The 24,374-nt window shown below is 39.1% G+C and overlaps 2 protein-coding genes across 3 annotated transcripts in view; one reads left to right on the top strand and one right to left on the bottom strand.

The window, feature by feature from the left end:
* The window catches only part of GMDS (GDP-mannose 4,6-dehydratase), a 416,345-nt gene that overhangs the window by 380,414 nt on the left and 11,557 nt on the right, over window positions 1-24,374 (top strand). The window lies entirely within an intron of this gene.
* The window catches only part of FOXC1 (forkhead box C1), a 35,702-nt gene continuing 25,432 nt past the window's right edge, over window positions 14,105-24,374 (bottom strand). Inside the window, exons 3-5 of one of the 2 annotated variants that reach the window (XR_014183223.1) lie at window positions 19,864-20,086; window positions 15,212-15,252; window positions 14,105-14,535 (exon numbers count right to left, since the gene is read on the bottom strand). The gene's annotated coding sequence lies outside the window, so the exon portion shown is untranslated. The remainder of the gene's footprint in view (window positions 14,536-15,211; window positions 15,253-19,863; window positions 20,087-24,374) is intronic. The other variant, XR_014183224.1, reaches the window with a different exon arrangement.

Genomic DNA, 24,374 nt, shown 5'->3' on the forward strand with positions numbered 1-24,374 from the left:
ATTTGTCCCATGCTCAGCCATCACCTCTAGGCTCTGGAGCTGAACAGCAGGTCATGGTCCAACTTGTCTCTCAGGAGTTTTTCCAGTGTTCAGTATTTCTGCCAAGGTTTTATTTTGAGTGGTAATTCATTGGTTCAGTGTAGAAGTCTGCAAGAACTGGAAGTGTTCCTGCAGCTACCCAAAGCCATGAAGGAGTTAGACAGCCAAGCCAGCGGCCTCTAAAACAGCCAGCCAGTTGATGCCTATGGTAGAGAGGTGCTGCCTGACCCTGCCTGATTCAAGTCTGTTGCTGTATATTTAACAATTCATTCTGCACGTGTGCGTGTCTGAGAAGGCAAAACCAGACTGTTATAAGACTGTTTCATCAACTCTTGTTGGCTGAAAGTGTGAATAAACCTTGTTTAAGATGGGTGTCCAAGCTGTTTACATTGGCTTTTGAACTACAGCCAAATTAAATTTCTGAGGAGGTTGCTATTGCTTTCTAGAGATGTGACCCCCTATCTTTGTTCATCAGCTCAAAGGTATTTACTAATCATTGTCTGGGTTTGGCAGAAGAACATCAAGTAAAATAGGTGCTTTGTATTTTACACAGTCTTGGTAAATATATGTATTAAAATACAACATCCTTTTATTTGAACAATATTCATAAGAGAGAATATTAATTATTAATAATGTTAGAATATTACTGGTTTGCTTTATGCCTTAGGAGATGACAGTCTCTGTGGTAGCATTAATTAATAGGTAGCTTGGCTGTGTCGGCAGAAAGCAAATAAACTCCTAGCAGATTATTCAACATTAGCATATAGTCTTCCATCTCGTACTGTACTTTCAAAGCGATTCTCATCCACTGTGTACTGCAACCTTGCACTAACCTTATGTTAACAAATTTATAACTTGGAAATTATTCTGCTGACATCAATGGTATTACACCATGCAAAACCTGTTTAAAATTAGATCCAAGGTATTTCATTTTTTAAATTTTAAAATGTGTTCTAAATACTATTCACATGCTCCAGTAATTGATGGTTTGTGATTCCTTTTCTTTTTCTGGTTCAAAAATGAAGGCTTTTTGAAGGTCTTTAGACTGGTTTTCACCTTTCTTCTTTTTATACTTAAGATTGTTCCCTTAGGCAAAATCACTGATTTCCTATCTTCCCCTTGCAGTCCAGTTATATTATGAACCAACGAACTGAATTGGCTGCCAGTTCCTTCTTGAATATGGATTCTTTTCAATGCAAGCAGAGCAGGCAGAAATCTTTTGCTTTACAAAACAGGAACTGCCTATCTGTCTGTATACACAGAGTATTATACACTAGGAAAATCAGAAATTAAAAAAAACAGAAACCACACATGAGTTAAAGGAAATTTATTAATGTACAAAGACAAATATTTTGAAGCTAGGTAATGCAAGCATTTCAGGATCTTAATTTGGCTATCTTCTTCATATGTTGAGAGAGAGGTTACCTGCTTGATTTGTCTAACCAATACCCAGAGTATGTGAGATGTTTCAGGGAGGTTGGACTGTCCAGAAATGTAAGCTGCTCAGCCCTATCAGATCTCTGCTGGGCACATGCAACCTGCCACACTTCTGTGTTTTCAAAGGCACATGAGTTGACTAAGCTGGGCTGAGCTTTCACCAGGACAGCTGAACAGATATACCTGGCAAAGCTACCAAAATCCTGCTTTTTTGGAGTCCCAGCTATAAAATACAGGACAGCTAGATCTTTCAAGAGTCCACAGTTCTATCTGGCAACAGCCAAAGCGTTATGGAGAAATAGTGCCCCAAGGGAGGCACCCAAGAGCTGGGGACGGAGCCACCAGGTCTTGTTCTTTATCCATTTCTACCTGGACTGGTAGAAAAAGGGGCCAGGGGACAAAAGGGACCTTTCTGATGCATGAAGTGTCAGGTTGCTGCTTTTGACTCAGTGTCCTGCAAGGAAGAGAAAAAGGAGACGTGGTTGGGCATGTGTCCACCAGGGCTGCTGGGACACCGCCGTGGCCTTTGCTAGAGGCTGGCTGAGGCCCCAGAAGCCCTGTGATAGGAGAAAGCTGAGCTGAAACAAGCAAGTGCTTTTCCTGTAAGGAGTTTTCTTGTTAATCTGCTGAGTGACACGGTGCTTACTACCGTCCTTATGGGCCTCCTGCCAACTACTGCTTCTTACAAGGAAGGCCGTGTCAGATACTTCAGGTGAGTTGATAGCCTGAAGTCATCTCAGGGCTGTGTATTCACTGGGTGGAGAGCCTCCCGGAAAGGAGAGAGCTTGTCTAAAATTTCCACAGGCTTCATAGCAGTGCTGTGACAGCCCAGCAGCTGAGCCCACCAGCCTTGGGAGCTCAGGAGCCAGGAAGAAGTGGATAGGGGATCAAGGTGGCAAGGGGAAGCTCAGGTAGTAACCGCTCATGGAAATCCAACCTACAAGGGTCGTGCACGTCGCCAGTGTGAAGATACATTTTTTTTAATTGTTTAAGTTGCACCAGAGGCAGTAGTGTGACCTGTGGATGACTTCTCCATTCGGAACTATGGAATGCAGAATAAAGGTGGGGGGGAAGGAAAAAAGCCATGAAAGAGACACATCTATGACTACTTCAGCTGTTCTGTAGAGAAACTTTCATTCCTTACAATTAAAGGTGAAATGACCCTATTGGGCTTATTTTTAGGAAGTTATTTCCAAGTTTGACATGGTATTGATTCCTCCTTATCTGGATTTCAGATTGTTCTGAACATTCAAGTATGCTGAGCTTTTACTGTAAATACTTCAAGAAGAGTTTTTCTTTTTTGTTGTTTTTGCTGCTCATTTTGCAGCTTCCAGAAAACAGACCTTGAGTCTATGATAGCTAGTAACTTGCCTGTTGTTTCAGATGTTACCAGTAACAATAGTCCTCTCTCTTCAGTTTCTGTATGTTACTTCTGTTTTATAGCTGTAAAGAATCACAATTGCACTGGGATTTTTTTTTTTTACCAAGAACTAACTTTAATGTGTCTTTTTTCACTTATATCAGATAATGGAATGACCAATGTGATGTCCTGACTGTTTTCCAAAGCCAAGCAGAATCTGGTGATGCTAAGTTTAAACTCTTCAACTACTTCTCTTATAAGCTCACACATTTCTTTGCAGCCACTTTTGGTGAAAGATAGCCACATGGCAAGTCTTAAGAGTCATGTCCGTATTTTACCCAATGTGATTATAGGTCATGCCTTCATTGAAAAAAAAAAAAAGAATCAGTTTTTATTAACACAGACAAATCAAAACAATCCCAAAGTCAAGTTGGAGGGACCATAGCATCATTCTGCTCATAAATTATGATTTTTAAAGGTTTGGGTTTGACAGCTGGCCAAGCCTTTGTATATAGCCTGCAAAGGTCCATTCTGATTTTTGGGGATTTTCATGCACTGCAAGGAAGGTAGCCTGCAGTTGTCCCACCCATTGGGGAATCCTGCATGAACATACTTCACTATCCTTTTTCATTTAAAGGGATAAATTTGATCAAGACCTAATGAATTTCCTGAGATAGTAACCCCTGAAGAAGGCAGGAAAGTCCCTAAAATAAGAAGGTAGTGATAGGTTTGCAACATTACACATAGCAAAATTATTTTCATTGGTAGTAGAAGCGTGAATGGGAGAAATATTTTTGTCTTCATTCTACTAGGATTTCTGTGCCTCCGTGACATCAGCAGCAGAACCCCTGCCTGGAGAAGAAAATAGGAAACACAGGGTGCTTGCATTTTTCCAGTGAAAATATCTTCTCCCCCAAAAGACCACTTTGGTCTTCCTTATTATGAAAAGTAAATACTTTATAGTTTGAGTATAACCACACTTTAAACAGCTGTTCCCTGTCACCTGTGTTGTAACTCTATTTCTGCAATGAATGAAGCCCTCTTTCACAGACTGCACATCAATTGCAATTTTTTAAGTGCTTTTGGTTCCTGTGGGTTGAAATGTATGGTATAAATTTAAGATATTAAATCATTAAGAAGAATAAGAACATTACCAGATACTGACGCTCATGTTATAGCCATGCTGTTAACAGCAAGTTGGAAGACACCTACATTTCACCTCTGGTGCAGGTATTACATTTGTAAACCCTTTTCATTAATTGCACATTAAAAGTCATGAGGATGTTTAGCCCCAGCTAATCCCACTGTACAGCAGTCCAGAACCTTCCTGATCTTATAGTTTGGAATTTTCTTCTAACCTCCCACCGTGATGGCATTTTTGGCAAGCTCTATCTGCTCTTATACCGCTGGCCTTCACTTAAATAGTTCTTTCCTTTGGTGATGCAATAACATCTTCTCCCAAATGACTGTAAAGCATGCAGTTATATCACCTCCCAAGTTTTAGTATGGTTGACTAAACAAACAAAATTAATCCTTGTGTTCTTAGATGTTTCTGCACCCTTTGACCCTTCTTGTAAGTTTTGTCTGTGTATGCTCCAATTCCAGTTTGTTTTCATTTAACAACACTATCAAGAGTAGTATTTAAATACTACACAGTATTTGAAATAAAAGACACAAAAATCAGTATCTCTCATACTAGCAGTAATACACGTCTACTTTGTCTGGAGACACCTCATACTATGCATGCTAAGGTTGTGTTTCCCTTCATGGTTGCATCACACTTCTGATTCACAGTCACCTGTGATGAACAGGTACTTCTAGGTTCTTCCTTACGCCACTTATTTCAAAATACAATGAGCCTTTTGTTTCTAGTCTCTAAGTGAATTGTCTCAAGTTTTTCCTCTTGACTCTCAACTCCTTTCTATGATGGCAGCCTTCATGCTGAGCCAGTTGTTTCATTCTAACCTGAGCTTCCTCTGTACTGATGTTTCTCAAATTTAAGCCATCACAAACTTTATTCAGCTTGTCTGTAATATTTTTGACATTATAGAAAGTGCCTGTAATGATAATTAAGACAAACGCCGTCAGTTACTTAATACCAACCTAAGACTTCCCCTTTTGTGACCAGTTGCCACCCCTCTTTATATGTTTTATTATTGCTCCGCTGTACCTTCTCCAGCGTAGCTATTGCTGGAAGGATAAATTATCCTATATTGTGCCCTATCATGTCACAGCTAGAACACTCTTAATAGCAAATGTAGGGTGAAAGCTACTCAGATGCTTCTACATTGTGCTGTAAGCTATGAGACGGAAATATCTTTTGTAGTGACAGCATGGCTCAGTAAATCGATGTTTGCAAGAAAGAGTTGATAATTCTTCCATTTTTTATTATTTCTGGATAGAGTCAATGTCACTGGTTTATTCTGTCACATCTGATCCCCAAAAGAGAGAAACAGAGATGCTTTCTGCAAGGCAAGCAATTTCTGCAAGTCTTCTTTTAACACTGGGTTTAGTTTTTGTAATTTAAGTGTGTACTTTACTTATTTGCACCAAAAGACCCTGCTTTAATTTGAATCACAAAAGAACTCAGCATCAAGTTCTAGATTACTTTCTTCCTCTGTATTATATAAAATTATACACCTTTTTTCCTTACTTGCATTTTCTTCCCTCAGTGGAATACTGGCATTTGCTTAATTTAACAAGTCAGATGCTGCTACTGCTGCTGCTAAGAGTAATTGAGGGTAAATTAATACTTGAAAAAACTTCTCCATAATTATTTAAGTAGCAGTAGTTGTTGGTTGGATTGGGATTGTATGTTTGTTTTGAGGATTTTTTGGGGTTTACGTGCATATTCTTACTTTTTTAGAAATCAAAACAGTAAAATAAGTTAGTAACATTTTGTTGGGTTTTTATTTGCTTCATTTTTCAGTGCTCTGAGTCATGTTCTACATGAATATCCATGAGCATGAAATAATTACGTTTTGCTTAATGCTCTTCCTCTTTGCACTTCTAGCAGCAGTTCCACTGACTGGTTTGTTACATTAATTTAGCCAACAGACAGCACAAAGCTTCTGTTTTAAAATTAGTGGAGTCTTGGATATTTCTTTAATTTTTTTCTTGTTTTCTAATTCTCAGTCTGAGGTTTGGTCTTGCAGGCCATTGACTACTTCTGCACTTCTGCTAAAATTAGCAGGAATACTCCTGTGCTCAACGTAGTTTTTCTGCATCAGGGCCAGAGCACTTGCAACCTGGAGAAGTGAAGATCCACATTCTGTAGGTTGATCTCTCATTGTTTTACCAATATTTGCAGTACCAAACCACTGCTATATCATTCCATAGCCAACAATACAGCTGACTTAAGTGTGATGTTACTTTCATTCTTCTACTTACCTTTATAAACACATCGCCCTTTATTCAGCTAAGCCAAGCTTTGTTGGCCATATGCTGCACCATATGCTATAGCTCATGTGCTGCTCCACAGAAACTTTTGATAGGATTAATGGAATTATCCTCAATGTGAAATAGACCAAGCTTTATTAAAAATAAATCTGAAATGGCAGGGTAAAGATGCTCAATGTTTTATGTGAGATCTCAGACGAGTAAGATATCTGAAAGGGTTTTGAGTAATGGAGTGCGGGGGGGGAAGTTCTTTTTAATTGGTGGTGAATTCAGTTTGAGAGATTTTTCCTAATACTCTAAATCTCAGTATTCAAGAACAACTGCGTGAAACAAACACAAATCTGTTGTATTTTTTAAACTATTTTCGTCCTGTTTCCAGCTCCTCTTGTGCTGACATTCTACAAACTAGTTTTCTAAAAGGACTGTCACCATCAATTTTGCTTTTTTAAAGGACTTTAATTCTTTCAGCATGTTCATATGGTTTTATAAAGCCCCAGATACATGGCAAATCCCCTTGGTGTTGTAAGACAAGATTGCTGTTAAAAAATGTTTAGGCTTAGTCAGCTTCTTCTCACTACTGAAGTCATGAGGGACTCTGGGAAATGGTGTTTATACTAAGCTTAAATTGATAGGGCAAGTTTAATGCAATCAGGTCAAAGGTACAACTGCTTAGCTAGTCTCATCAACCACTCGGGTTTCAGCATCAGTTTATAAGAAAAGGCCTGTAATGATAACATCTGGCTGCGAGCGCATGGGCTGCATTCTCCGTGCAGTGATTGAATGTAATTTAATGATGGGGAGGAGCAAACTGAAGGGCAGCTCCATTCCTGAATTATGGTCCCCGATAGATAAGATATGGCTGCCAGACTTTGATCAACCCTGTTATGAATTCATTTGATGAAGAGCCTTTCTCCAGCATAACCTGGACAGAGATGTCTTCCTTGAAGGAAGGAGTGCAGTCCATTGGAAGGGCTTGGGGGGGATGTCAGGTCCAGGACAAAGTTTCATGGTTTCTTAGTGCAGACGTGTGTGGCTGATCACTGGGCAGACATTACTTTCAGCAAGTGCCGAGTGACCCAGGACAACGCTGAGGAAATGGGCTAGACAGAATAACGAATGGGACTGCTCTACTAATGTGGGAAAGCATAATGTTCAATTATGTATTTCCTGTCTCCTACTACCTAGTTGGTGTGTGGCAACCTAAATATTCAAGATTACTGCCAGGCAGGCCCCAAAATATATATTTTTTAGGAGAACGTAGGTACCAAAGACATCCTGAGGGATTTTAATCATAGGCAAGTCTAGCCTGCTGATCTTCATTCAGACCCAAAGGAGTGCTTTTGCATATAGAATATGTCTGGTTTTGCAAGCGAAATAAGTTTGTCAACAAAAACATATTGCTTTTTCTGCCTTATTTGTCCTATAAAAATTTCCTATATCATATCATTTTTATTTCTTTTCTGAGAAAGTTTCTAGACTTGGATCCACACTGGATGAAATTTTCTGTGTTAAATGTCTGGCCCAAACTGAAGAATTTGGGAAATTTCTGCCAAAATAATTTCCAATAATCATTACTGGAAAGAAAGTGAAACTGGTTGTTGCCAATGGACATCTGTAACACCCTGCTTTGAAGTGGGGACTTGAAATGTGGCAATGCTGTGGCATGTCATTGACATACGTTCTTTTTCCTGTGAAAATCACTGCATGTTATGAGATTTAGAAAGAAATCACAGTTTACACTCACTTAGTGGAAAGTCTTTAACTTTTCCAGTAAAACGTCAGAATATTCAATTCCTATTCAACATATTCAGGCTTCTGATGGTGCTAAATGAGATGTGTTATTTCTGGGGATCATCAAGCATGCTCCCTCCACCCTGCCGACACCTTCAAGTTGAATTGAATGAATCTGAGCCAACACACGGCGTTCTCTGTTGATTAGAGGAACTGCTTGGTACAGAAAATCAACATTGTCTCTGTTCCAAAGTATATTTCTTACATTGAGGCAGTATAGACTTAAAGCCTAGCAGATCAGTGATTATCTGACCTAACTGTTTTCAACAAAGGTCCCATGAAATTTTCTTTGGCTGCACACAAAACAAGGAAGCAGATTCTCAGTTGCATCTGTCACCCAAAAAAGGAGTATACTCATCTTTGTCTCAAAGAGCACGTGTGGGTGAGCCGTCTGTGAATGACAACATTAAGAAGATCCATAACAGCCAATGTGGGACCCAAATATTGAATACACTCAGAGTACTTTGTCTAATTTCAGTCTACAAGTCCTTATAATCACATATGGCACAAGCTTTACTCTGGGCAAGCATTTTTATATTTTTCTCTGGGCATGCGTGTGAATTGTTTCCATGTTGTGTGTTTACATTGGCTTTACTGATATTCAGTTTGTATTCTGTGGAGACACCTTTCTTTCATGCCAAACAGAAATAAGATAATTATTGGCAGCCAGCAAATCTCTGTGGTTTTCAGACATTCATTAAGTAAGAAACTTCAACATACAGGTTTGGTTGATAAGGTTTTTTACTCCTTTTGAGGAATCAGAACCCAAGGAGACCAGGCAACTTACTCAATGGCAGAACAGACCTGCTCTCTAATCATGGGGTAGCATAGTCCTGCTCCTGGTCCAAGGCACACTCTGTTACAGGACCAGCTCTTGTACATGGTAACAGGTAGCATTTTACATTCTTTTGTATACATATTCTTTTGGATACATATATTTCACTGTGCATAATTATAAATAAGGTAGTAAACCACTTTCTCATAGCACAGAAAACATTCAGTCAAAGCTTGGCTCACAATTCTTCCACAGCTTTGAATTGTCTCAGTAGTGTTCAGTGCTTAGCTTAGCACATGTAGTGTGTTTTCTCATACAGATGGGATGAGACCCTACTCAAAGCAGTAATGATTATATACATCATACTTCTGAATGTATAAACTTCTTTTGAACATACTGGAAAAGCTAAAATACCATCTGTTAAACCAAAGAATCATACGTTGTAAGGGAGTGTTTTTATATATAATATATAGAATCCGACTGTATATGTGTAGGGAGGGTGAATATTTACACATCACATGTGTAAGACATAAATGATCCTGATGAACACGACTGAAGTAAATTATGTTAATGCTTCAGTTAGAACTATTTCTACATTAGTTTCAAAATGTTTTTGTTATACTGTAGATTCAACGACAGGAAGATGAAGGAATCTGGGCTTTTAACTGCTATGTCCACACTGCAGTGTGACTCTATGGGGATGTTCACAATTAAACATTTGGTTTAAGCGTTAAACACTAAAGTTTTCTTTTTAATTCCTAGGCCTGTACAAAAACAAATTGGGAAAACGTTTACAATACTTCCTACTGGGGGCTTCCACAGTGACAATGTCAGAAATTACATCACTTTTCTGCTATTTGTTTTTTATTGATTTCAAGAAGAAGTATTTAAATAGCCAGCATGTAATTTTCCTGGTGGTAAGTGATAACCTTTGAAACAGACCTATTATTTCTTTCAAGAGAAGGATGCTTCTGTCCTGCCTCCAAGCTAGTTGACTTTATCAAAGGAAGCCATCATCCATCCCCAAGTCTTGCCAGCCCTGAAAGATATGGAGGGATTCATCACTAGAGGGAGTAATTGTGTTCTCAGTTACCCTTCTTTGTAGTCAGAGCTTGTGGTGGATGGTCTTGCAACTGGCCCCGTGGTGAATGGTGCCATGCAGCTACCTGCAGGAAGGATGCTGTCAGCTCCAAGTAAGGAGAGCCTGTTGACCCTTTTCTTATTTTATGCTCCAAGTGTCTCTTCCTAGGTGAAGGACCAAGGAGAGAAGGCAGCCTTCATACTCTCTCTGCCTCCACTGGCATTAGGCCCCATATTGAAGGCTTTGTATTTGGGAGAGGAGTAGCTAGCATACAGTCTTGCTATGCAACGGTGATGGGACAAAAACCAGGGTGAGAGAAGAAGTCCCAGTGGATAAGAATATATCAAGAATAGTGTGGCCAGAAGGACCAGGGAAGTGATCGTCCCCCTGTACTTGGCACTGGTGAGGCCTCACCTTGAATCCTGTGTTCAGTTTTGGGGCCCTCAGTACAGGAAAGACATTGATGTGCTGGAGAGAGTTCAGAGGAAAGTGATGAAGCCGGTGAGGGGTCTGGAGCACAAGTCTGATGAGGAGCAGCTGAAGGAACTGGGGCTGTTCATCCTGGAGAAAAGGAGGCTGAGGGGAGACCTTCTTGCTCTCTACAACTCCCTGAAAGGAGGTTGTAGCATGGAGGGTGTTGGTCTTTTCTCCCAAGTAGCAAGTGATAGGATGAGAGGAAATGGTCTCAAGTTGCACTAGGGAAGGTTCAGATTGCATATTAGGAAACATTTCTTCATGGAAAGGGTCATGAAGCACTGGAACAGGCTGCCCAGGGAAGTGGTGGAGTCACCATCCCTGGAGGTGTTTAAAAGATGTAGAGATGAGGTTCTTAGAGACATGGTTTAGTGCCAGTGTTAGCTTAATGGTGCGACTTGACGATCTCAAGGGTCTCTTCCAACCAAATGCTTCTATGATTCATTAAGGGGGAGTGAAAAAACCCTTCAGAGAAATGGGAAAGGTGAGAAATGGCAAGAGTCTGAAAGTCCCAGTAGGGTGAATGGAACAGGTGGTAAAAGAAAGGCACATGAGGGAGAGGAGTAGATAAATGGAGGTGATTTAGAGAGAAATATTGCAAGTGGAAAAGAGATATACAACAAAGGAAACAAAAACAGACAAGGGAAGATTAGGAGAGAACATGACTTCTTTAAAGGGAAGATACATAAAGATCTGAGAGAGAGGAACAGAAACATTTTTAACAATATTTGTGGCACTGAAGTAAAAAGTTACATTAATCGAAAAATCTTCACTGTCCACCACTGATAGCTGAAGTGCCATGCTTACACTAACTTTATATAGCAATAATTGAGGACAAAATGGAGTTTGGAGGACCAGTTTGAACATGTGGTGGACAAAGAAGATGATACGAGAAATAACCTGTTTGGGCTTCACATCATGTTTACAACAGATTCTGCCTTCCAGTGGAGAGAGTAACCAGTATCTCCAGCTGTGGCTAGATAGGTAACAAAATCTACAAGAGCAGGTTAATCCAGCTCTATGTTTCCCTCAGTCCATGCTGGGCATGTTGACTAAGACTGCTCTAAGACACAGGTCTTTCCTCTCCAAAGTGGCATGAGCTGTGCAACAGGTTCATGGTTGCTCTTTCTCCTTGGGCCAGGTCCCTGCGACATGCCTGTCTGTGGTCTTCAGGCTTTTGGAAAGGTACCTTCACTCTAGGACACTCCTCTCATTTTCAGCTACTTGGGTCTACTGCAGCCTGTACTCTTGAATAGTCTGCTGTAGTGTTTCTGTTCATTAAAATTATATGGGAAATATACAAAAGCATGTGGATTTTGTACAGGCCTATTCATATCTTTAAACAGAATGTAATTTGCTATTGCCAAATTAATCTCATTTATCCTGGTTTCATTTGTTTAAACCATGTGGGTAGCATTATTCATGTGCAAAGGAGCTGGCAAATGCTGCCAAATCCGCTAATACATCTGGCTGTTGAACATAGCATTTGGAAATTGAGTTGTTTGCCATATGCATTTTGTAGTATGCTAATTTCCATGACAACCCACTGTGATATTACAGAAACTTATGGCTTTTCCTGGAGAATAAGCAAAAAGAAATTATTAACCTGCCAGTATCACATACGGACTACCAGAAAACTGTAGTAAGCAAGACAGATTTGCAGGACTGGACTCCTTTGTTAGTGGTGGAAGTGGTCCCACTAGCCTGTTACACCGTATAGTTAAAATGCAATTCCAAGTCTTTGCACTCATCTTTTCATTTCAGCTTTCAGTTAGGAGAAGTTAGTGACATTGCTCCAGTTCTTTTATTTGTATGTGCATGTGGCTACAATAAATATATAAATCTTAATCACACTTAAGAATTCTAGATTAGGGCATCCCACATGCTACAGTTGCCTCTAAAGTAGCTGCAGCATTTTGACTGATTTCTGTAGAATATCACAGTAGTATTATCTTCATAAAAGAGTTGTGGGCTGCCCTGGTGGCTTGCCAGAAGCCCAAGGGCTGTATCATATTTACATGAAATGGAGCATATTGCCACCCTTGGCATTAACAGAAAGGTGTGTCCCAAAGACCATGCAGGTCTCAACATGCAATGAACCATCTTAATCCAAGCAGACAGGCCAGAAACTGTATGTTTTCTACAGCCAATGTATTTGTCCGCCTACCAGGGTGACAGCAAACTTAATTTCAGCTACACTATTTGTATGCTAAGCAAGCAGTTAAAAAAAAAAAAAAAAAAAAAAGTGCAGCCAGTATAATTATCTTTTATCTCACACGAGTTCAAAAGGAGGGCTTTCCCACTGCCATTCTGTTTTCATAGCCGTCTGCCTCAAAACCATTTTGGCTGTCGGTGTTTTTTGTGGAAAATTAAAAGGGGGATGACTGTCATAGCTTCCTAATGACATCTTAGGACTATTTTATATGCTAAGTCGTTCATTCATATATTTTACAATGTAAAATCATGCTGATGTCATACAAATAATAGTCATACAGGACTGCCAGCATGTTTGCAAATAAATGTTGGAGTTCACAGCAATCTTTTTTTCTCATGCCAAAGACAATTAAATAATTTAGGTCCGTTTTCTTCAAGCACTTTCTCTGTAAATAGAATGCCTCCTTCTATATCTGTTAATGGCTAATAGGTGAGAGTCCACAGACAACTGTACGTTACACACTTTCATTCATTATTTATTTACAAATGAAAACTGAAGAAGCATAAAAATAATTATTATGGGAAATTATTTTCTATCAACTCTAAATACTTTTGTAAACATAAGTAAAATTTCCACTCTGCGTAGGGCCCCCTTGTAAAGAACACTATTGACCTGTTACAGCTTCAGGTAAATAACGTCTTTTCTTGGTACCACTTACTGTGTAAGTACTAGCTAGTAACTTTTCTGTCATGATACTATGGCTTTTTGACTTGTTGATACTCTTAAGAAGTATGTGTAGCTAATGAAGACTGAAGCCAAGCAATGTATTTCATTACATATACAGCTGATGTTTAGTAAACCTGACAAGTGAAACAGAAATATGCTAAAACATGCTTGCATCATTTTACTACTTTGATTATACCTTTGTGCATGCCTGTATCCTCGTATGACTCTGATACAGAGTGCATTTCTTCTTTCGCTCATGTTAATGTTTGTGTAGTCTGCTAAATGGAAGACCTATCGGTTTGTGGTTTGGTTTGGTTTTTGGGTTTTTTTTAAACCTAACAAGAAATGATACCACTTTAAATGACTTTAAGGATTTCAAAAAGCCAACCTGTACCATGAAGTATCTTTACATACAATTTTGAATCAGTTTTCAGGAAGAAGTTGGTGCATCAATTAACTGCTTAAGCTCCTGAAATAGCATATCATGTAAGATCAGTTTATAATGTATCTGAAATACCTGAAAGCCTGACAAACTTTGTATTTGAAATCAAGCCAAAATCCGGACCTGTTGCAGTCATGGTACTCAGCTCTGGTTCTGTAGCGCATGATGTCAGATGTTCCTGACTGTGCAAAGGCATTAAAGCAAAATCCACCAGTCCCGTAGGTGTTTGGACAAAGATGTCAACCTTCATCTCTTGGAAGCAAGTCATGTCAGCAAAATAAAGTTAGCTCATCACATTCTTAAAAGCCTGATTTAAAAATCACACTTAAACAGACATCTCAGCATTTAGTTTTATTAGGTGTACTTTTGGTGTTTGATGAAACATTTATTCCCTGTCCATGACCGGTTGTGTCACGTGTTGCTGTATCAGATAACGATGCTATTCACAGCAATGGGGGCTTCATGCTCTGTGCCTTTCCAAGTGTTTAGCAGTGGACACCCACAATGAAGCAGCAGTTTACTTTCCAGTTGATGTGCAGTATTCCTCTTGCAGAGTAGGTGTTCTCAGTAATGATTTTGGCAAACATAAGGCACGGTCAGGGTTGTCTTTGCAGAAGAATGAGGAATGCAATCCTCAGTTGCTAACAGGTGAAATATGGCTCTCTTAATCAAAGTGACCCACTGCACATCTATTTCAAATCTGACATGTTATTTAAACTTGTGTGTCTGCTGTTTCTGATTACAGTACCATTCAGATTGTCTGAGTTTCAACACAGTAAGATGGCTGCAGTTGAAAGGCAAACATTTCTTTTCCACTTCCTGTGAAGCTGTGGTCCAATGGATGTACTTCAGCCTCCTAGAAAACAGGGCCTATTTATCTGAAACAGCTCAAGATAAAATAGAGCCAGTTGGCATGACATGTCACATCTTTTCAAGCACAATATATTTTAAAGAGAATGAGCCAAGTTCCTTCCCAGCATAGCTCCGTAGAAACCTGCTGGTTTGATTCAGCAGATAGCCAAATATAAACACTGTTATAGAAAAGATTCATTTGGAATCAAACATGGAAAACTTTTGAGTTAGGTTGATATCTGAAAATATTTGCTCAGTGCAATTAAGACATTTGAAATACTTGGCTAGATTCACCTCAGGGTTTATACTAATACTAGTATAAGCTTTGTGGTGGATCAGAGCCACAAGACCATGCAAGTGACACAGGGTAAAAGTGACCAAAGTCTACTTTGCTTTAGGGAGTTTTCTGCAGTGGTCTGCAGATGACCCCAAAGCGGGACATGTTCAATGGGAAGATGAAGTGACTGTTAGGTGAGAAATCTCCTAACACATTGCCTTTCCTTCAGGAGATGCCACCTTTTTGAACATACATGGAACTCAAGAGGGAATTAAAGCTGCAGAAATCAAAGTCCTTTCTCCACCAGTTTCCTTCTACTAATAATCACAGAACTACAGAATCACGGAATCACAGAATGGTTGGGGTTGGAAGGGACCTCTGGAGATCACCTGGTCCAACCCACCTGCTAAAACAGGTTCACCAGAGCAGATTGCACAGGAATCACTGGAGGGGAAAAAAAAAAAAAAAAAAAAATAAAAAATTCTTTAAAGGTCTGGAGTTTCTTTTTTTCCAATTTATATTTGAATGATACAATGGCAAGAGACACTCCAGGGTGTTACCACACTTCAAGAGGTGACTTCAAGGCCAGCAACACTCCCTGCATGCAACACTATCTTGCAGTATTGTCTCTTACCATTGTTCTCTGTTGCTTAAATATATGGAGGGATCTGTCATGTTTTGTCATTGGACTTCAGCCTTTGGGACAGTATGGAAGGCAGATCTCTAGTGCTGAGTGGAATAGCTCAGCACTTGACAGAGACCTGAAATTCTTCACCTATGATTTATCCAGACCAAGGCATTTAGCAGGATGTGCCAAATACCTCTCACACCTTCAGCAAATTATTCATTGGTACCCCCATAATGTACAATTTATTTGGATTCATTGCTGCTTCCAACTGCATTTTAGGAAGAAGAACGAGACGGAACTCATGGAAACAGATCCTAATTTTTAGACCAATATAAACCACTAGGAGCTCTGTTGAAGGCAGAACTGCCAAAAGTCAAGACCAGGTCACTATGGTTCTTGGCACGGGGGAAGATACTTGAGTTTGGTTCCCATTAGTTATTTAGCACTTTCAGTATTTTTGTTGCTTCTGTTGCTTCATTCATCTAATTGCCAGGATCTTTAAGAATTTTATTCCATGGAGACAAATGCTATATTCTTTTTTCCAAGCACTGTTAAATCAGCAGGAGTTACTTGTATGAAATGTTATAATAGCAGTTGAAGTAATACGATATTATGTGTTTATGCCTCAGTTAAAAATATATCAGTGGCCAAACTATGTCAAAATGATACTGTGATTCTTCAGTTGCTAATGAAAAAGTAATGATAAGCTCCAAATTGTTTGAGCGTTGTTCCTCCCACACACAACCCCCCACTCACAGGTCCTGCTTATTAAATGTTGCCTTCTTTTTGGCTGCCAGTAATGAAAAGTCATGTCCATTTTAAACACTTACTTGGCATAAGTCTTTCCCATCTCCGTTTGCAGGCATTTGTAAACACTACCCATCCTAGTGCACAAGGACAGCAATGATCTCTGTGATAACCAAAGCATGCTTTCAGATCTAGGCCTTGACAAAAGTGTAGTAAGTTGTAAAAATGTGGACTGACCTTTCAGTATCAAGAATAAGGGTAAATAAGCTGTGAGGCAGAGAGCAGCAGCCCTTACGTTTGTTACCTTTGACTTTAGGCTGCTTGGCAGAGATGTGTCAAGTGTCTCATTCAGCTCTCCACTACTGTGGAAACATTTGTGCTAAAATGTAAACTTCCATTATATAAAACTTTAACAGAAAACAGCATTCTCTTAAAGCAGGGATGAAATCTCTGAGATCTGGCATAGGTATGGACTTTTCTCTAAGGTTCAGAGTAACCCATAAGTCACACAGCAGACGGATCCAGTTAGCCTTAATTAAAATATGAGAACTTTAGGCTAGTTTGGTAGAGAGATATTGCTGTAGAGGTGGGAAGATGGCCTTCAAGGGAAAAGTGTAATAGTAAACCCTTGTGCGGAATCTCAAGATACTGAAATGTAGGCCCTGTTATTGAAATTAACTATCATGAAAGAGAGATTTTTAATGTTATACTAAAAGAAAGGTGCAGGACCCTCCCCAGCTGCATGCAGTATCAGGCGATATCCTGATTGATAAAATATCCAAATTTATTTCCATTTTCTTGGCGCTGATCAGAGAGGATCCAAACTTCTATTGGATCAACAATTAAAGACATAAGCAGATAAATGGAGGCTAGCTCCTTAACAACCATGAAATCCCAGTTTGACTCTCTGGCAAAAAGATTTTCTGTGTATAAAATAGAGGAGCTTCTGCCTTCCTACACATGAGGACACTGCTTACATACTATAGAGAACTATTGGAATACAAAAATTAATAACCATATTAAAGAAAAGGGAAGGTGGCTAATTTTATCTTTTTTTTTTTTTCTGATAGCTGGTACTCGCAGTAACAGAAACATCTAAAAGCATGTGCTTCCAATGTATTTATTGATTTTGTAAATATAGGCCTATTTTTCAGTGGTTAACTTGCAAAGATATACGAATTTTTAAATAGAAATATTTCTTGATTTGAAATAGCAATGCTTCATCTGCAGGATGAAATAGTAGTCCTGTTAGATAAGCTGAAGATCTTAGAAACACAGTAGCAACACTTGCACACATCTTGCTTACCTTCTGTGGATACAGGTAAGACATCAATTGCATTTTTTATACTTCCCATTTCTAGTCACATCCCTCAGTATAAATACTGTAATTTTAATCAGAAAAGGAGGAGGAAAGATGTATTGCTGACTGTCTGTTTTCCATTCCACAATTCAGGCTCTACCTCACCCCACCAGTGTATGTTTCTATCCAATAACTACTTTATTACACGTAGCTTGATCTAGGTATTGATGGGGCATTGTTTACGCACAACCAGGCAGGTGTTAAAGCTCCTTTCATCATCTTAATGAGATATAAGCACCTCTAGGACCTTTAGTGAGAACTTGCAAAAGACATCCCATTTATTTTGTAAATGCAGTCAGTATTCCTGCTCATTTTGTCCTTATGGATCCAGAGCACAGCACCTTTCTCCATTATTTAATCTTTGTTTCTCTTCCTCCATGCTGCTCTCCTATATTTGTAGGGTATGATACCAAGGAAAAAAGGTGGGCTCAGTCCCTTCTTTTCTGTTTCTAGCTACTCAGCACAAGTATCTCAGTGATTCAGCAGACACATGGCCACAGTTGGCTTTGGGGACAGATATCTGCCTCTTAGAGTCCCCTTAGGAAATGGCTATATCTCTATTGGAACTATTGCAAAAGGAAAATGCATTTGTGTAACTGAGCAAAACACAGTGGGAGTTTGGTGCTCAGTCCAGGGTGTGTGATTCCACCAGCCTCGTGGAGGGACAGCCAGGATTTCTCATCACCTGGGGCAGAAATAAGATTCTAGATGCAAATTCAACAGCTCTGTATTGCCACTTGGAGGAAGGGTGAGATTTGAGGTGAAGGGTGGGTCAGACCATCATAAGTGCAGTGGAGGAGATTGGATTCTACAATAAGAGACTTTAAGGGTCTGTACTCATGGTGCATTAAGAAGGTGGGAGCTTGATAGAGTCTGTTGAATTTGAGCTGGCAAAATATGTCCTTTTACAATTCCCCTACTCCAGGCTGGTGCACTCATAATTTTCTGAAACAACTGTTGTTTACACTAAAGTTTTCCATACTTGGTCTTTCTTCAAAGGCAAATTTCATTGTCAGGTTTTAGCAGAAACCCTGTTGCTGCTGCTTGTGTGGGCACATGCAGGGAAGAATCTTTTTAAAACATCTGAATTTTATCATGCAGACAGAAAAAAAAGTAGCTGAAGTCTGGTACTTGGAACGAATTAAAATCTTCACTAATACCAAGCACAGATGAGCTTTTGCAGGGCAATATGAAGTGTATATTGCTTTAACCCATTTGGTTAAGGTCAAGAATGAAGTGACACAGTGTCCTGGCTGGTTACAGAAATGCTGTTCCTCCATGCAGAACTGATTTGAATATTGAGCTATGGTTCAGTGTTGTTGATTTCAACATGTGATGGATCAACCCCACAATTTAACAGCAACCTCAATTGTCCAGAGAACTTGCAAGCCCTCCTGGCAGAGTTGTGCAAGACCAGAGGGTTAGTTTGTTTTGTTTTGTGTAATGGGGTTGTAACCTTGCCAAGCAAAGAGGCAGACTTCACATCAGTAAGGACAACTTGTTTCCCATTTTAGTACTCTGCTGAGATCACAAGAATCTTCAGGAGCAGATCTACAAGTCTTTTCTAAAATTGCTTTTGGTAATGTGTACCTTTGGGGTGTTGAATTACAGCAAAGCTCATATTTCCACTATACACTCTTAAGATAAATCAGGAATTTTACCTGACTCTTGCTCTCCAACCTTGGAAAAGTAGTTTCATCTTTTTGTCTGCCTCTAAGAGGTTAAGAATTAGAAATGACCTGACAACAAATGCTGTGTAAAGATAAGAAATCACTGTTGTTATTATAGGTAAATGGAATTTTGTGTGTTACTACAAATACTTATTTTATTGCTATCATTACTATTATTGAATTAGTAGTTGTGGAAAAATCTGTAATGTTAGAGAAAATAGAGGACAGAAAGAAATAGTTTTGTTTGACTGAGAAGGAAGACAAAGGCGTTAGGCAATTAAGAATCCTCTTTATGGTCCAGTCCAAGAAAAATATTCTATAAAGTTATATTGGTGATAATATTGTGATCTTCCTGGTAGCAAAACTGGAGGTAATTTTGCTATCATTTTTTATTATTCTTATTATCTACTACCATATAAGTAGGAATCCAGAAGTGCCTTGAGTCAGTTTGTACCCAAAGCAAACATCAGCATTCTTCTTGAAAGCATTCCAGATGTAAGCAGGGTCATAAAACAAAACAGAAGGTTGACGGTTTTATTGTGATGCACGTTACAATCAAGTAGTTATCTGATGGATCATCTGCTTTTTATGATCCTTGATGAAAAATATAGCTGTCATATGAGGAATAGATTTCTCATCATAAAACTTACCTCTGTAATTTCAGCACCTGAATAAGTGCTGCCTCAGGTGCTGATTGTGCTAGTAAACACTGTCTGAAGAATGATTTCCCCATCTGTTTCTCCTCCTTCCATTTAAATGCACAGTTTGGCAACAAAGTGTGTTTCTGCAGTTCCCTTGCTTTCAGCAGCTGCTACTATTAAAGTTCTCATACGAGGAGGTTCCTGTTGGATAGCTGGTGATGCGGGAGTTCACCTGGGGAAAGAAAAGCCTTTGCAAGATATGTAGGTCAGTGTTTCTGTAGATAGCTAGTGAAGCAATTTCTCACAGGGAAGTTAAATTGCTCCAAGTCACTGCTGCCATTGGGAGGGGCTGAATTAATTTAACTCAGGTTTCCAGTGTAATTAGTGAGAGAAAAGCTCCTCGTTAATGTAGATTTTTGTATCTCTGCATGGGTTAGGCTCTTAATTTGGCATCTGGGTTACATGTCTGAAACTACAGCTTTCAAACCCCTAGTGCAGTATTTATGTACAGTGTTTTCTTGATGGGAGAAAACAAGAGACAGGTTGAGGGCATAGATCAAAACATTAGGTCCCCAGAAAGCTGCAATAATTTCACCACGATCCGTAAGACTTCTGGTATAAATTGCTTGGATGTTAAAAGCAAGGAAACCTCTTTGTCTAACGTGATGATTGAACCACAGGAACAAATTTCCCTCTCGGATTTGTGCTGCAAACGCCCTGTGCTAGGGAGAGGTTATACGTTTCAGCGTGCTGACAGGCACTATTACATACTGTACTTTATTCACCCATTTCATTGGCCTCCAATAGCCCTGTGCACCTCTGAATCCCTCTGCCTTTGGCACTTCTGCTGGTGAGACTCCCAGCTGGGGGTGTGGTTTAGCTAAAATGGGTGCTTTTCACCAAAAGAATAAATTATTCCTATACTACTGTCTGAAAAGGGTGGATCTGGAGCCAATTTAGTGAGCATAAGTTACAATTGACTTTGGAAGTAATAACTTATGCTTCAAGCTTCCTTAGATGTGTAGCCAGGGAGCTGTCTGACTGCATGTGTTTTTACACATCTTTCAGCTGAATTAGAAATCCAAGTGCAAAACTTAATGCGCAGAGATATCTTGAAGATTTGTGACCTTCCCAGAAAGACTTTGGGTCCCTAAACCAGCCAGATGATCTCCTGGTTTCATATACTTTACTTTTTAAATTTTTTGTCAGATATGGCACATGGGTAAATAGTAAATGGAGTTTATTATATCTTAATTAATGAGTCTGAGTATAATTTGCCCTAGTCCTACCAGTCCTAGCAAGCCAACCCTGCTGGAAAGCTGATTATTGGAGAGAGACAACTTAACTGAACACCCTTTCCAGAGATGTGACCAAAGACTGAAGTATATATTCATATATGTGAAAGGCAGAAAAGCCTTGGGAAAGCAGAAGATGGGGATTGCACCAGGCTGGGGAACAGGAAGACAAGGGGTGGAGCCTTTAAGGAGATGGGGAGGAAAGTAATGGTGAAAACATCAAAGGGAATATAGAAAGAATCATTAATTGGAGATACTGAGAACAACTGCAGATGTTTAGTCCAAGGAGGAACCAAGCTGGGTACACATCCTATGTTATCGGTTGATGTCAAGAAAAAAGAGCTTAAACTGAAGCCTGAAGTCAAGGAGAGAGTTTGCTGTTGAATTTAGTGGGTTTTGTGTCAAGCTAGTGGAAAGAGGACTAAATAAAGGACATATATAAAGAGCAAGAACAATGGCAGATACGGTTCATTTCATCCTACTGTCAAATTTGTGAGTTTGGCCTGGTGGGATGCTACCAGCAATGATGATGAACATTACAAAGATTGTGTGTATTTAGCCCACTCAGCCACTGCTTGGTCAGGTTCCTGTTGATTTCAGTTGGAGTTTGCACATGAACATGCAAGTCCCTCCTCCCCAGAAATGGAAATTCCCCACCAAAGTGTTCTGTTAGATAGCTTGAGCACGCGTATTGAATTGCTGGCATACTTTTAGTACACTAGTTAGGATCTATGATGTGGTAAGCTAAATAATTTTAATCTTGAATACAGAAAGTGAAACACTTAGATTTGTGGGAAGAAGAGCTTTATTTCAGAAATGTGTTGAAGTTTGTATGAAAATACATAACTTAAGGCACACACCTGAGCAAAAATTAACTAATGAGAACAAGAACCATCTCTAAAAGTGCTTTTAATGTGGATTTGAATGTGTTAAACATTATGTATGTGGCTGCACTTATTTTTCTTCTAATGTAGAAAGGCACAAGTCTTCACTACATTGTATTCAGCCTAATTCATACCCACACAAAGCACAGACCAAGTAGGAGGAAAAGGAGTTTGTTGCACCTTTTGGTTAGATACGTGAATAATTATTTTGGATGTAAAGCAGCTGAAAATTATGCTCTTTTTACCTAATATTTGCATGTCTGCTAACATGAAGGATCACACATTTCACACAGCTCCTACACAGTAATGATTGCGGATGGCAAATGTCCCGTTACTCGTGTAGCTGGTCATTTTTGTATGTAATTACCAGAATTGCATGCTCAGTTCCAGTAACCGTGTGCACAAAAATAGGCTGCAACAACCTGCTTAGGATTGTTAATAATATGGTCCAAAGTCTGAATCTTTATTGCTGTGTTGTTTTATGCTGGTTTTGTAACTGAGCTAGGAATTATTCTGGTTGTTGATTATTCAAGCAAAAGGAAGCATATGTCTCCAGGTACTGCGGGGGCTGCAGGACTGCAGAATTTCTGCACTGATCTGCATATGGTTTAAATACTGAACCTTGTATCCTGAACTCACGGGCCAGAAGAGAGATACTGCACCCAGTGACCAGCTGGGGTGCATGGTTCAAGTAAGGAACGAGCAGCTTCTGAAATTTTGCATTTAAAATACACACATCTTGCACTAGCAGTGCTGTAGTGAGGCAGAAGCTTTTGCCATAAGCAATTCAAAACCAGGCTACAGTAGTTCAGAAAATACTTAATTGGTATTTCTCTTTTTTGCATATCGCTGTTCTCATCAGTTCTAATACATGGTTTTTTTCCCGCCTCGACAAACTTCTTTGCCTTAAAGGACTCATGAAGGAAATAATTAAAAAGTACACAGAGGAAAACTGTCTGAGCAGAAGGGGCAGAAATCCAAGGTGGTTTAGGGAGGTGCCCAAAACACTCTTTCGGATGATTATTAATTTTTTTCTTACTATTATTTTATGACACTGTTTATGTTTAATTGCTCATGTTTTCCTAACCTGTGTGACAGGCATAATTTGAAAAGCAATAGTAATGATCAAGCTGTGGAAGTGCCAGCTGCTGCCTACGTGCTCAAGCAAGCATAGAGCAGGCAGTGTCAGGAGACAGTGCTGTCTCTTGATTAGATCTGAATTTCTTTTGCATGTTGAAGAAAATGATCCTGACTGTTATTATTTAAATATAAATAGTGCCAAAAGGTGCTATGAAAAGTCAGAGCTCTCTCAGTTCACTGCCTGCATGGAATAGTAAGTTAATGGGACTTTACTGCAATATATGCTATTAAAATACATACTGGTTTAATTTTAAAAGATACAGTTGGTTTATCCAACTGGTTTTTTTTTAGTGTAAACTGCCAGACAGCCCAACTAGGTTAATATGATCCTTTTTTTATATACCAGTGAACAATTTCGGTCTTTATATTTTCAAATCAAACCGCAAGACCACAGTAATTAGCAGTTCTGTCATATACTGTGTGCTAGTGTATTGTAAAACTCATTTAGAAGTTGTAGTATCATTTTGGTTTGAGTTTTTCTGGTTACTAAAGCTTTTGGTTGTTCCATGCTTCAGTTATGTGCTACTGCAGTGAGATGTTGTGGGTAGCATTGTTGAACAGGTAGTAGTACATCATCAAAACGTGAAATGTTTTCTGATACTTTTTAATAGTAAGTGGATATTTAATTATTAATTTGTGGATACCTTGGCAAAAGATTATAAAGCATGGAGCAGCTTTTGTGACACATTCAAATGCTTTTATATTTCTTCTTTTTAAAACGCACAGGATGATGTATTCTGAAAAGTTTTGATAAAGTCTGATGTCTTTTGGAGTGAAAATGAAATCAAGGCAAAGGAAAACATTCTGCTTTAGGCTACAGCATCAGTGCACTGCAGTGTCCTTCCTTGCAAAGGACAGAGTGAATTCCTGCCTGAAAGACAGTGAAGTGAAATAAATTTCTGTTTGTTCTGTGTTGCCAATATTTGCAAAAAAGCCCTTGGTGTTTTGATGGTTTTCATAAACCAGAGAGTTATGGGATCTTGTGATTACACAAATCTCAAGTTTTTGACATGTTAAGTTTTTGCTCTGACTTTGTATATGTAGAGAAAATTTTTGAAAATATGAAAATTAAGTCTTTAGAGCACAGAAGACAAACCAATAAACTCATTAATTCTGTTACTTCCAAGTCAATAATAGGGGCCTGGAGGGGAAAAGTTGAGCAAGTGATATTTTTTTTTAATACAGGATGTTTCAAAAACAT

This window comes from Streptopelia decaocto (assembly GCF_964273445.1).
Source record: "Streptopelia decaocto genome assembly, chromosome: 2".
Taxonomy (NCBI): Eukaryota; Metazoa; Chordata; class Aves; order Columbiformes; family Columbidae; genus Streptopelia; species Streptopelia decaocto.